The sequence below is a fragment of the Dromaius novaehollandiae genome, chromosome Z (genome assembly GCF_036370855.1).
Source record: "Dromaius novaehollandiae isolate bDroNov1 chromosome Z, bDroNov1.hap1, whole genome shotgun sequence".
Classification (NCBI taxonomy): Eukaryota; Metazoa; Chordata; class Aves; order Casuariiformes; family Dromaiidae; genus Dromaius; species Dromaius novaehollandiae.
The window spans coordinates 74,784,364-74,796,709 of NC_088132.1; the positions used below are offsets into that span (position 1 = coordinate 74,784,364).

The 12,346-nt window shown below is 48.1% G+C and overlaps 1 protein-coding gene across 2 annotated transcripts in view; it reads right to left on the reverse strand.

Moving 5' to 3' along the window:
• The window catches only part of LOC135323455 (dynein axonemal intermediate chain 1-like), a 149,167-nt gene that overhangs the window by 31,886 nt on the left and 104,935 nt on the right, over positions 1-12,346 (reverse strand). The window lies entirely within an intron of this gene.

Here is a 12,346-nt window from a genome sequence, read left to right on the forward strand (position 1 = left end):
GAGTGTACCACCAGGGTAAAGCAAGAGAAGCACAGGAAAATGAAATGTGCAGCACAGAACAGCTTGGTGCGGGCAGCCCACTCCAGTCCAGCTGCTTTAGATGCTGTGCCTACACAGATGTCCTTCTCCTGGAGCATTGACACACATGCCAGGTAAAGGCTGGCTAAATGGGAAAGGCAAGCATGGAGGGAGGCAGACCCTAGGCCTTGTTCAGGAGGATTCCCACCGGAGCAGACTGCAGACCTGTGGCACTAAAACAGTAGTGACACAGACCTGCCACATCACTCATTGCATGATAGTGCACATTTCATCTGACTCCAATGGGAACAATGGTAGTTACTCGAGTAAATGTGTTAACTCAACATTATCTCCCAATAACTGCAATTAACTCTCATCACTGTTACAGCTTGCAGGGGCTAATAAAACATGATGTTCCTGTCTTCTCTGGTGCTGAAGTGAGCAGTCTCTGGCATCCTGGACTCCCACCTTGAATCCAGTATGGAGACTTTCAGCCTTATGTTTCTTTTCCCTTTTTTTGTCTTCAGAAAAAAAACTGAGAAAGGGAACATTTTATGCTAACAAGTACAGTGGGAATTTGGGGAAAATTAGGACTAAACTAGTTGCATATCTCCTGCCAGCTGTGTCTTGTTTACCACCAATTAGGAGACGGATGAAACATGCTATTTCAACATTGTGCCATGCTCACAATTTGAATCTAGGAATTAGTTTAAATCGGACAGCAGTACCCTATAAAAATGTATTTCAGAGCATGGAAGGTTTTGCAACAACTGGCTACACGCACTTTCTTAACGCACACTAACGAATTGGTGGATTTTATCTGAAGCTGCACATAGCAGAGAGCTGGGCAGTCTGCAAGTGCACATGTCCCAGGTGGTCTCACATGCTGGCGTATCTCTGTAGGACTCAACATCCAGCAGTTTGTGATATCCTGGGTCTGGGCTGGGGAACCATGTAAAAGTTTTACAGATGCAAAAAAAAAGATGAGGAAGAATGCCTTCAGACCAAAGGAAAATAAGAGACTTCAAGACAGGTGAGAGCTTGGGAAATGGACAGATATCCATGACAGCTTGTAATTCAAGACTGGAATTCAAAGCCTCAGCCACAGCCACAGTTTGGAGAATCCTTCCCTTCCTGTTGTCAAAAGCATAGGTGGAAAATAAGATTTCAGTTTGATCCATTCAAAATATCAGTTACCAGGGATAAATTCTGAATCTACACCTGAAACTTGAGGTCCCACTCTCCAGCCAAGGCATTCCCAATCTCCTACCTCTAGGCATAAATAAAGGCGGCGATCCTAGCTTGCACATTGCGCCTGAGATGTTACTGTCTCTGAAACAGAACAATGTCTCTTTTAAGCGTATCAGCCCTCCATGACCCACACTCACGGAAGATTTAATTGCCTGGCTTCATAGAATATATTTTCCTTAATTTAGGGGCACGATTCTTCTCCCCAGTGACAGAAGATCAATACATAGTAACCTAAGAGCCTGGGAAATGCCCATTTCTTGAGTAGCACCAATTAATCTAGGAAAAAAAGGCAACATGGAATTAGTAGCCAGGTTTCTTTTCAGGAGCAATCGCTGTTTTACAAGGCTGTCAATGCATCGCACCTTTACACCATAGCAGGGCTGCAGTGTAGCAAAGATGGCATTGTCTGAACGATCAGTTGAGGAGTGCCAAGCAATGCAAATTACTCTGGGTGAGGCTGTTTTTCAGAAATGCCACAGACAGCCCAGACAAGCACAATGCCTGGACAAGAACTCAAGACCATCAGCAACGTGGAGAAGGTCAAACGCAAACAAGTTTATGAATGTTCCACTATAAAGCTCCTCTTTTATGAGCTTCTAAACAAATGGGCTTGTTTTCCTCTGCCAAGGGAATCATGGAAAAGAACAAGCTATTTCAGTATTTCAGCTGGAAACATCAGCCTCATATCAGCTGGCAGATGCTCCAGATGGAGGGGTGGGCCATGAGTGCTAGAACTTCAGAGGTTTTGATTTAGAGGCTTACAGACACTGTAAGGGGGGAAATGGGGTCTGACCAGCACTGTTATTGATGCTTTGGGAGAATCCTAAAACAGGAACAGGGCTTCCCACAACACTTGGGGCAGCTTCATGGTGCTGTAAAATAGCAGAACGGCACGCGATCAGCACTGGCTGCAGATCTGCCTGGAGTTTGGGGCAGGACTTTCTGCCCAAGGAATGGATGATTGAAATCCCACATCTCCTTGAGGCTCCTAGTCCCATGAGTTGTCCTGCTGGTTCAGGTCCTAGGGGGTAAGGATTGTGGAGCAGGCTCCAGCTGGATCTTCCATTCCAGAGTCTCACCAGCAGCACACAGCTTCTCTCCACCCCACAGCCCAGCTGGCCCTAATCGCACCAGCCTACAGATCGCTGCTTACAGGTGGAGACAGCCTCACAGGTCTCACAAGCTGAGCATCTAAGTTGCTCTCCCCATATGTCCCTTTTCTCCTACTGCCTGCAGTTGCAGCCTGGCACCACTGTCCAGGTCCTGCTCAGGGATGCCCGGTGCCAGGGTCAGCCTGATGACAGACCCCAGAAACTTGGAGCAAGAGAAAGTGTGGCTCTCTGCTATCTCCAGTTGAATGTACTGTGAGAAGTCACCTTCCCTGCTTAATGCCACCAGTCCACTCTGGGTATACGACCCAGAGACCTGCTACCTGATTCCGTGCGTGTCTCGAGCATCAGCGTGCCACAAAGCTGCGGCATCCTTAGTGGCCCACGAGAAGGCCTTGGGTCAGCACTGGAGTGGGAGCAGCACTGCCTGCGCTGACACCCGTGAGGACACAGCCAAGCCCTCTCTGTGGAGAGCGGGTGCCACCTTTCTTCCCAGGGCACGCGTTCATCCAGCAGCGCACCCGGATGGAAGCTGCCACCCTGACACTGTCAGGCAGCTGCTGCAAATTGGCATTTTTGATGGGGGCTGATACCTGCTTAATATTCATCATGTGGCACACAAGTGTTATTAGATGCTCACTGACACACAATGTGTCAGGGCATCCTGGGCTCCTACAGCTCACAGGGCAAGCCTGTTTCTACGTCTCTGGCCTCCGATTCCTCACTCAAAACTATAGCAGCACCCATGCTTTTATCTCCAGCAACACAGCAAGGCAGTGACACTTTCCAGAATGTGACACTTCACAATTCAATGAATCCACAGGAAATAGAGCTACTTGCTCATGGTCCCGAAAGCAGAAAGTGTAACTTTGATGGGAACCCACCTAACCCATGATGGGAACCCCACTAAAGAGCATATAACACCATGCCAGTGCAGTGCTCTGTGCTGGGACACCTGCTTGGGTTTGCTATGGCATCAAGAACTGCCTAGGAACAAAAAGCAGATAAGGAAGCATCCTTGTGTGCGCTTAGAAACCAGTGAGGGCCCCCCTGTGGACAGCCCCGTTTCCTACCAGCTCCGGATGCCACTTCTCATGCTGCCTAAGCTGGCCCCAGCACTCCCCTCCCTGCTTTGAGGTGCCCTGGGGGGACCGAGCTGTAGCATGGTAGTGCCCCTTGTTTGCCTCCCCACCACATTCATCCATGAGCAGTTCAGAAACTATGGAGCAGGGGTTTCAAACCACTGATCTGCAACCCTCAAAAAGAGTTTCCACCATGGGGCATGATCTCGGAGAGGGACTGGAGCCTCCTGACAATAAACTTGCTTCTCTAAGATACCTTCTGCAGGTCACTTAGAAACAAACCAGGGACCTGCAGGGTCTTTGCTGCTTGCAAATCATGGCAGACACCTTCATCCTTGCTGCTAATGGGCATTCAGATAGTGAGAAAGGGCATTTCAGTTCTCTTGCTACACAGTCCCAAGGAACAATATGTAGCCACTTTCTTAGAGGGACATAAATCAGGCTCTGAGAGCAGGAAACATGGGAAAGGCAGGGGCACAGACAGGGAAGAAAAGGAAAGCTGAAAATGGCTGAAGTGAGGAAAACTTAAGAACCCTCCTTTATTCCCCTCAGCTCAGCTGCAGATCCCTGGGGAGAATAGGGAGCTGGGCAGTAACCAATGATCCTAACAGCTATTTTATTTATGGTCCCTGTAAATCTGCATGCTCACCCCAAAGAAGTGCAGGAGGACATACACAGCCCTCCAAATGAAGCTCCCGCTGCTCAGTGAAGCAATTCCTTGCAGCATGCGGATTTATGAGCCGGCATCAATAACCGTCACAGGAAACCTGGACTCCCAGCACCAAAGTGACAGTCTGATGGTAGATATGACAGGCAGATGTTCAAAGCAAACTTCTCCATGGTGCACAGACAGTAATTTTGATAAGTCAGTACCCCCTGGAGAGGAGCACTCAAGTTAAGCAGATGCCCAGTTATCTCTGAGCTGGAATCAGATGAACCCTGCAACCTCTGTCAGATACTTTCCATTCAATAAGAACATATCTAAATTACTGTCAAGGTAACAACAGGGCCTCAGTGTTTCATGTATAGGCAATAATGGATATAACCCTGCTGTGTTACAGTTGCAGAAAATATTTGGCATAAATGAGCTGCTTTGATGCTTGACTCTTGAACAGCCAGAGGAGGAATCCAGCTCATCCGCATCCAGACCTACACTCCTCCATCTATGAATCATGCAAATATATTCCACCTTCCAAAAAACAGCGGCGCCCGACTGAGGCTCCACACGGCCACTCTATAAGCATAGCACAGTGTAAGTCCAAGGCTATTACTGTAGCTCCAGCATCAAACCATACTCAGAGTTTTAAATGACTCACTTCTCCCCACCAGCTCTGCAAACTCCGCCTATAGCCCAAAAGTCACACCAGTCTCTCATCCGCTCAGCAGTTCCCAGCAGCTCTTTGGTGACTCGGACCCTGCAGTCTTTACATTGTGCTGTCACCCCTAGCCCTACAGGCTCAGCACTACCATTAGAGGCCCACTGCACGCAGCAGCCACTTGAAATGCCAGCAACTCACTTATGGAGGCACAGAAAGGGATCACACGGATCCTGCGCTTGGCCAGACTGGCCCTGCAGCTCAGGAGACGTAAGGGGAAGCAGGACAACAGCCTGGCAAGCCCAGAGAGCAATCTGGTGGAGAGCTGGACCCTCCGAACAACACTAACCAAAGACAATCAACCTCTCTGACAGCAGAACAAACTACTTGACTTTTGTGGCCCACTAAGATGGGGACCTGAGAGCTACTTTCATCCATCCTACCTTCACAGCATGCCTCGAACACAGGTTGGGTCTGCAGTGGCTGCAGTCTTTGCTGTCCTTTTCTCCAGGGCTCATGAGCTTTCAGCCCCCAGCTATGGTCCAGGCAGTGGTAGCCTGCTCAGAAACAACCTGACGGCAGCCAGAATTGAGACGGGGTGAGTGGGGTGGGGGAATATATATGTGAACAAGGCAGATACCTGGTAACTTGGCAACAAAGAATAAAATCAGTGCAAGAGTGAAAGGTGAGGGATGATTTAATATCACGCTGCCCTTTATCAGTTGACATCTCCCTCACTGCTTGGCTTTCACTGTCTTTGTGATGGATTTTCCTCATTTTCTTGACTGAGTATCATGATACCTCATCCATGGGCAAACCCCATGGCTGATTTGTTTCAAACTCTTGGGCAATATATTCAACAAACTGGCAGGTTATCCCAAGCCCTCACTAGCACCAGGATGACTGCCAGAGCATCCCAAAGACACATAGCGAGCAAAGCAGCCCCAGTTTGCGCCGAGACCAAGCTGCCACGCAGCAGAGGCCTTATTTACGTGCTTGTTATTCTCCCACTACAGACAGAACAGGCTGTGGAGCAGCTCCAACACATTTCATCTTCTCTAGAAGACATTTCCAGGTTATACATAAGGTTTTTAAGACATTTCTCGGTCCCTCCAATGCACAAGGCCATCAGGGGCTCAGCAGGAGCAAAGGGGACCTGACTCAGGAAAGAAACATTCATCTGCTCCCTGCTTCTGCAAGGAGGATGCAGTAATACTGCATCCAATACCAGCACCAGATAGGGGTACAGAGAGAGGGCCTAACGCACCCTTCTCACCTGCAGCACCACAGTCCACTGCCAGGGGTGATACAGCAGGGAGCAGCAGGCCTGCATCGTCAGGCTTAATATGTTGGGGAGGGCCCCACTTAAGGCTGCATCTCTCTGCTTTTCTCATTCAGGAACTGGGCTGCTCCTGATTTGACACAGCATGAAAACAGCATCAGCCTCAGCTGATTTGACTCAGCTCCCACAAGCCAGTAAGAAGCCAAAGCTTCAGCATATAGGAGAAGAGCTGTTATTCATTCAGCCAGGCTGAGGACCAGAGATCTGACCACTCAGCCTCTTCAGGAAACAGTTACGTTGTTTTACAAGAATGTGCTTGTTTATCCTAGCTAATTTCTATGCCAGTTACTACTTTCTACCAACCTGACTCTGCTCTGATAGTCTTAGGATTAGAATAATCTCCTTCATGTCTCCGTCCTGCTCCTGAATGCTGCTGTCTAGTACTAAACACCCTATCCCAGAGCTGATGCTCTTCAGTTTGGTCTAATACAATTCTATCCTGTTGCCTGTGACTCTTTTTTTTTTCCTCTTTAACATTAATAGCATGCTTTGGAATGAATCACAAATCAAGCTAATGTTTCTTACACCTCCTCACAAAGCCTCCTTTTGCTCTTCAGCTTTGTACTAATTTTAATTTGTTGCTTTCCAAACCAGTTCTGAAAGGTGTAAGCCAAACAGAGAAATTAATCTGTGCTGAACTCCTGAGATAACTAGGCTGATAATAGCACCCAGTATCTCTGTGCTATGCTGCAATCTCTTCTGTAACAGCAGAGATGACTCCTCCTTTGAGATCAGCATCCAAAGCCCAGCTTGTGCTCATGGGGTGATTCCCCACTGTGTCTCCCTGGGTTTGTCTCCACAGCTGTGACTCAGAAGCACAGCTGCTGTGTTTGCGAGAGCATGGCAACACAGGCAATCCCCAGCCCCAGCCAGCCTTGCAGTCCTGCTGCTTCTCCAATTAGTGCTCATTTCATATTGCACATTTGCTTTCTGTCTTTATTGAATTTCATCTCACTGATTGCAAATCACTGCTGAGGTTGTCAAGCTCATTTACAATCCCGGTTCTGCCTCCAAAGCACTTGTAAGCCCTGTCTGCTTAGTCCCATCCAAACTGCTGCTGCGTTTCAGTGCCAGCCCAGATCCCTGAAGCACCCCTAGCTGCACTGTACACTCTGCTGAGGATGGGTTTCTACTGTGTTACGTTCACCTTCTCACCTGCATCGTGCCATGCACTGCAGCATGGCAACAGTGTTCCTGAAGTCAACCTCTATTATGTCTACTCCTTCCTCTGACCTACCTGGCCTGTTACTGTCAAAAACTAAATTAGACCAGTTTTATATCATATGGCATTACTAAAGGCTTACTAAACTGGCTGCTCCTTGCTCTGCCAGGGCTTACAAATAGATTGTTTAATGATTTGTTCCAGGATCATATTTAAGTTGCCTAATTTCTCCCCAAATGCCGTCCTCTTGAGTACTGGGCAAAGAGTCTTTCCTTCAGTCCCCTGACACTTCCCTACTCTGCCATCACACCCCAAAGACCTCATGAACAACAGGGAGACGGTTTCAGCCAGTTCCTTATGGGGCCTGGGGCAAATCTCCCAAGGCCCTCCTTCATAAATACATCCCAGTTGTGCCAGTCCTCCTGCTCTCTCCCTATTGTGGCCAATGGTCCAGCCTCTGGTGTCAGGCTAAATCGATGTCCCCACAGATCAGGATCAATCTTCATTTCTTCACATTTGCAGCATCCTGGCTAAATCCTGCGGAGAGCTGACACTGGAGGCTGGGGTGCATGCGAAGGCAGGTGGAGTTGCACAAGCAGGAGCAGCTCAGAGTCTGATGCAGGGAGCAGTCACTAATCTCTGCCCTGCTGCTCTGCCCGTTGCGACCCCAGCAGCAGGCCAGCAAAATTGATGATAAAGCAACTATTGAACTGTCACAGTTCAAGACTGTCATTTAAAACAAACCAACATTAATTTCAGGTCATTATAAAATGCAAACAATTAAGGTTCAGGAGCTGCTGTCCCTGTACAGCAGGACCAGGACAGACAGCTGGGGGCTTTCAGCATGGTAATGGTCTTGATATCAATCATCCCTACTTGCAAGTTCAAACCTAAGTGAGGGTCTGACAGGTAAGGGCAGAAAAGCAACTAGGAGCAGCTTTCTAAACTGTCTCAGTTACTCCTGATGGGCTCAGTGCCCTTGGTAGGTTTTCATGTAAAGTCAAGTAGACTAATCAAAGAAATCTTTGGAGATGCTGTACAAACCATTTGTTCACTCAGATATGTTCATACAAGTAGAAGAGTGCAAAAGCGGTTCCTGTGTGGCTGAAAGCCTAATCGCAGTAAGCTGTTTTGGTTAAAATGATGTATTTCACATCCTGAAAGAGTAGTAGCTCTAGTAATGAAAAACTGGCCCAGGAGGATCTGTGTGAGAAACAATCCCTGCAAAGCCACTGATGAAAGAGGTTTAAACTCACTGGTTTGACCTTGCACTGAAACCTGCTACAGCGCTCACAAAGCCACCTTACCCGCAACTTGGTAACTAACGGGCATGAGGCAGTGAAGAGCAATGTCCTGAGCTGTCTCATGCACAGCTTCAGCTCCAGAGCCCTCCAGAGTACCCTGTAAAGCGGCAGGAGCTGCAGCAGGATAGAGGTGAGGGCTCAGGTCCTGCACGGACACACCAAGGTCTTCTGGGCCTCCTTTCTTCCCCCAGAGCAGCTGCTGAGGGAGAGGAATCCCTGCGCAGAGAGCCTGATGGCTGGGGGGCAAGAAGGGAGCCCCGGTGACAAGAAAGCCCGGCTGGCACTGAGCGAGTGGAGGGCAGCACTATGCCCAGGGACACTGCTCATTTGCTTCATTCAGCTCTGACACATCACTAGCCCCTTGTTTTAAAGCAGACATGAATCTCCCCAGCAGTTCACGTTAATCTCAAGGATTTAGCAGAGAATAAGAGGCAGCCTTTTAGGTTTTGTGGCAGAAGAAAATGAGCAGTTTTACTAGAAAACAACCGCTTTGCTGCAAATGCCATTTAGAAGCCATTTTAAGAAAGTCCCTGCCCACTTCAGACTACTTCGAGGCCCTCCCAGGCGATGGCAAAAGGGACCTGCACTCTTGCAGTGTTTTCGCACCACAGCTATTGCCCTGGTCGCTGCACAGAGAGCAGCGAGAGGCCCCACTTCCAGCCCAGCAGAGCTAGTGGCAGCCCCACGAGGTCATGGCAGACTGCAGCAGGAACGGGGCAGATGGGAGTGAGCGGGTGCAGGCAGCATGGCTGGGACCCCTGGGGAAAGGGCACTGCTGCAGGTGGGTAGGAGGAAAGGCTCGGACATGCCAGGGACATTTGCTGTGGTGAGGGGTTCATGGTCAGAGCTCCCTTGGGCACAAGCACTAATGCTGAGAGATCTGCTGGCAGGCCTGATTCATGCCCCATGGGGAGGGCAGGATTGGGTCCAAAATACCCAGGGAAATATTTGCAAAGCTGGAAGATTCAGCAAGCCTTTTATCTGCAAAATCTTTCAACCTTTTAAAGACAGAGACTGGTTTTTGCCTCTGGTCAGCGTTAAATGGGCAGCAAGTCTCTGAGAATTGCTCTAAGAACAGACAGAGATGCCAGTACTAAACAATATTTCTCTCCTAGTAAGGAAAGGATGGGTACCGAGATGAAAGGCATTTCTTCAGCATCTTATATTTTAAGTGAGATACAACAGAAGTCTTCAAGATTTCTCAAACAAAACATTTGTTCAGTAAAATATGTTTATATAAGCAGGAAAGGGCATACTTGCTTCCTGAGCAACACAAAACATTAGCTAATTTCCTGAAGGTTTGGGTCATTTCAAGTATTTCATATCTTCAAAGGTCAACAGCTTCAGCAAAGGGGGAAAAGCCCGGGAGCGTATGTCTGAGAAGCTTTCTCTGCAGAGTGTACACTTGGATGGCATTTATCTTGAGGCTATCAATATTTACTAAGGGCAGCTATAACATCACCCTGCTTTCACTGCATTAGTTATGAAGGATGCAGCCACCATCTCACAAAAACATGAGAGCAAATGGACTTGAACTTAACAGAAGCTCCTGAGCCACCTGCTCTAAAACCCCCAGGGTCCCCTTCTCCCACAAGGATGCTTCATAGTGTTCCAGGATCACAGGTTGGAAGGAATCTCCAGAAGTCTCTAGTCCAAGCTCCTTCCCAAAGCAGGGTCAGCACTGAGGTCAGATGCAGTTGCTCAGGGCTCAACCCAGCCTGGTCTTGAAAATTCCAAGCAACGGAGATAGCACAACCTCCCTGACACCCTTCAAAACTGGTGACTGCTTGCTGCCTGCTGTGCTGCCCTTCCAGCAGACGTCAGGGAGGTTGAAGTCCCTCACAAAATCAGGGTCAACAGTACAGAGACTTTAAAGAACTGTGTCTTCTAGGTGGAGGAGTGGTGGAGCCTTCACGACCATATCCCAAAGCTATCTAGACCATACATGCTGTGAGAAAGTGAGTCTTTTAAAAAATCACATCATTATTTTCCATATAGTTCCCTTCCTAATCTTCAACTGGGGAGACTGACAAGTCTGTCTGTATCTTCTTTGGTGATTCAGCCTTCAGCAAGGATGGAGAATATCACCTGACCTGTCCTGAAACCTTACAGGCCACAGAGTGCTAGCAGCCTTCAGCACTGCCCACAGATCACGCTGCAGACTTTCTGTCACCCTCTTAAATGAGGATACCATTATGGCCATTGCAGGGGGCAGCTGCGGCCCAGAGGTATCTGGGGACACTTGTGACACAGGTGTCTTTGGCTTTGTTAGCAGCGGCAACAATTATCCTGAATTCAGCACAAGAAAGCACCCACATGCCCAGAGTAAGCCAGACTTGGAGGTCTGTGGCATTGGCCTTGTAGGGCACAACCTGCCAACACCGTTTCCTTACTTAAGGAAAGTAAGTAAAACATTCCCAGGTGGGAAATTTCAGGTATCTGACTCCCACTTTTACATGTTTCACTGTCTACTTCTGCTTTAAGTGTGAGATGGGGCCAAAGCAAACTCCCAGGGTGAATCCTGCTGACTGCTGCAGGGACAGAACTCCTCCCCTCTCCATTTCCATGCCCTCTGTCCTTGCCAAGAGCTGGCCAGCGTTCCCAGATCTCCCCCTCCTGTGCCCTAAATGTGGAAGTCCAGGCATCCAAATCCACCTCCACAGTTTTTTATATGCAAAGCAGGTCTCTCATCCCAGCTAGCCTTTTTCTCCATGTCAAGGTTTTGCCATCTACAACCTAAAGCCACTAAAACACGGTGTTCTCTAACCTAATTTTATTTCAGCGCCATCACATCAGCATCTGCACCCAGGCCCCTGCAGCAGCAGGCAGCCCGGAGGGACCAGCAGAACTGCTGCCAGTCAACTGAGCTGCAGGACTCATGTTTAGAAACACAAGGTCTCTTCACCTGTCTGTTTTAGGAACCACTGTGAAGTCTTCAAGGAAAATAAGTGTCATCTGAGATGCAATCACAGAGCAAAACTGCAACAGACTTAGCAAACTGACTGAAACCAAAGCTGAATGCTCATTAACAGCCACTCAGAGCATATCCAGTGCAGCCTAGCTTCCATAAAAGCAGCTGGCTGTCCAGTCCCTTTAAAATCAGGCCACTTATTTAGGCACCTAGGTATCGATTTAGGAGTTTGTTCAGACAGTGTTGGCATGGATGCGTACATCTCAGGGATCATTTCATTTTATCTCAATTTTCATTGCAAATCATTTATGCTCATTTTGAAATAAAACTGTCATCAGGCAGAGCAGGATACTAAGGAAATTACCTAGAACATGATAAAGGGGAACAGCGGCAGTCAGTGTCCACTGCACCAGCTGCAGCACATGTACACTCAGGTAATTTATGAAGAGATGGTGCTGTCCGGAGCAGATGCCCTGCTGGTAATGCTCATGATTTATCATGATTTCCATAATTATACCTTCCCTTAAATCCTAACCTCCTGGCGTCACGGGATTGTGAGCTCTTTAGATTCTAAAATGCCCTGATTCCCAATCCAGTCTCATGAGTTGGGGGGCTGATTCACACATTTTGGACACACAGGATCAGCTTAAGAAAGAAAATGCGTTTTTCGAAACATGTCAGGTATCCCTTTAAGACTGCAATTAGGGCCTGAGTTTTAAAACCACCTCCAGGCAACCTTCAAGTTTTGCAGACATAATTACGTGTGGATACAAAGCTAGTGGCTGTTTCTGAACAAGAGACCTTTAATGTTTCATTCTCTGGCTGCATGTCCTGTAGTTTTCTGTAGCCTC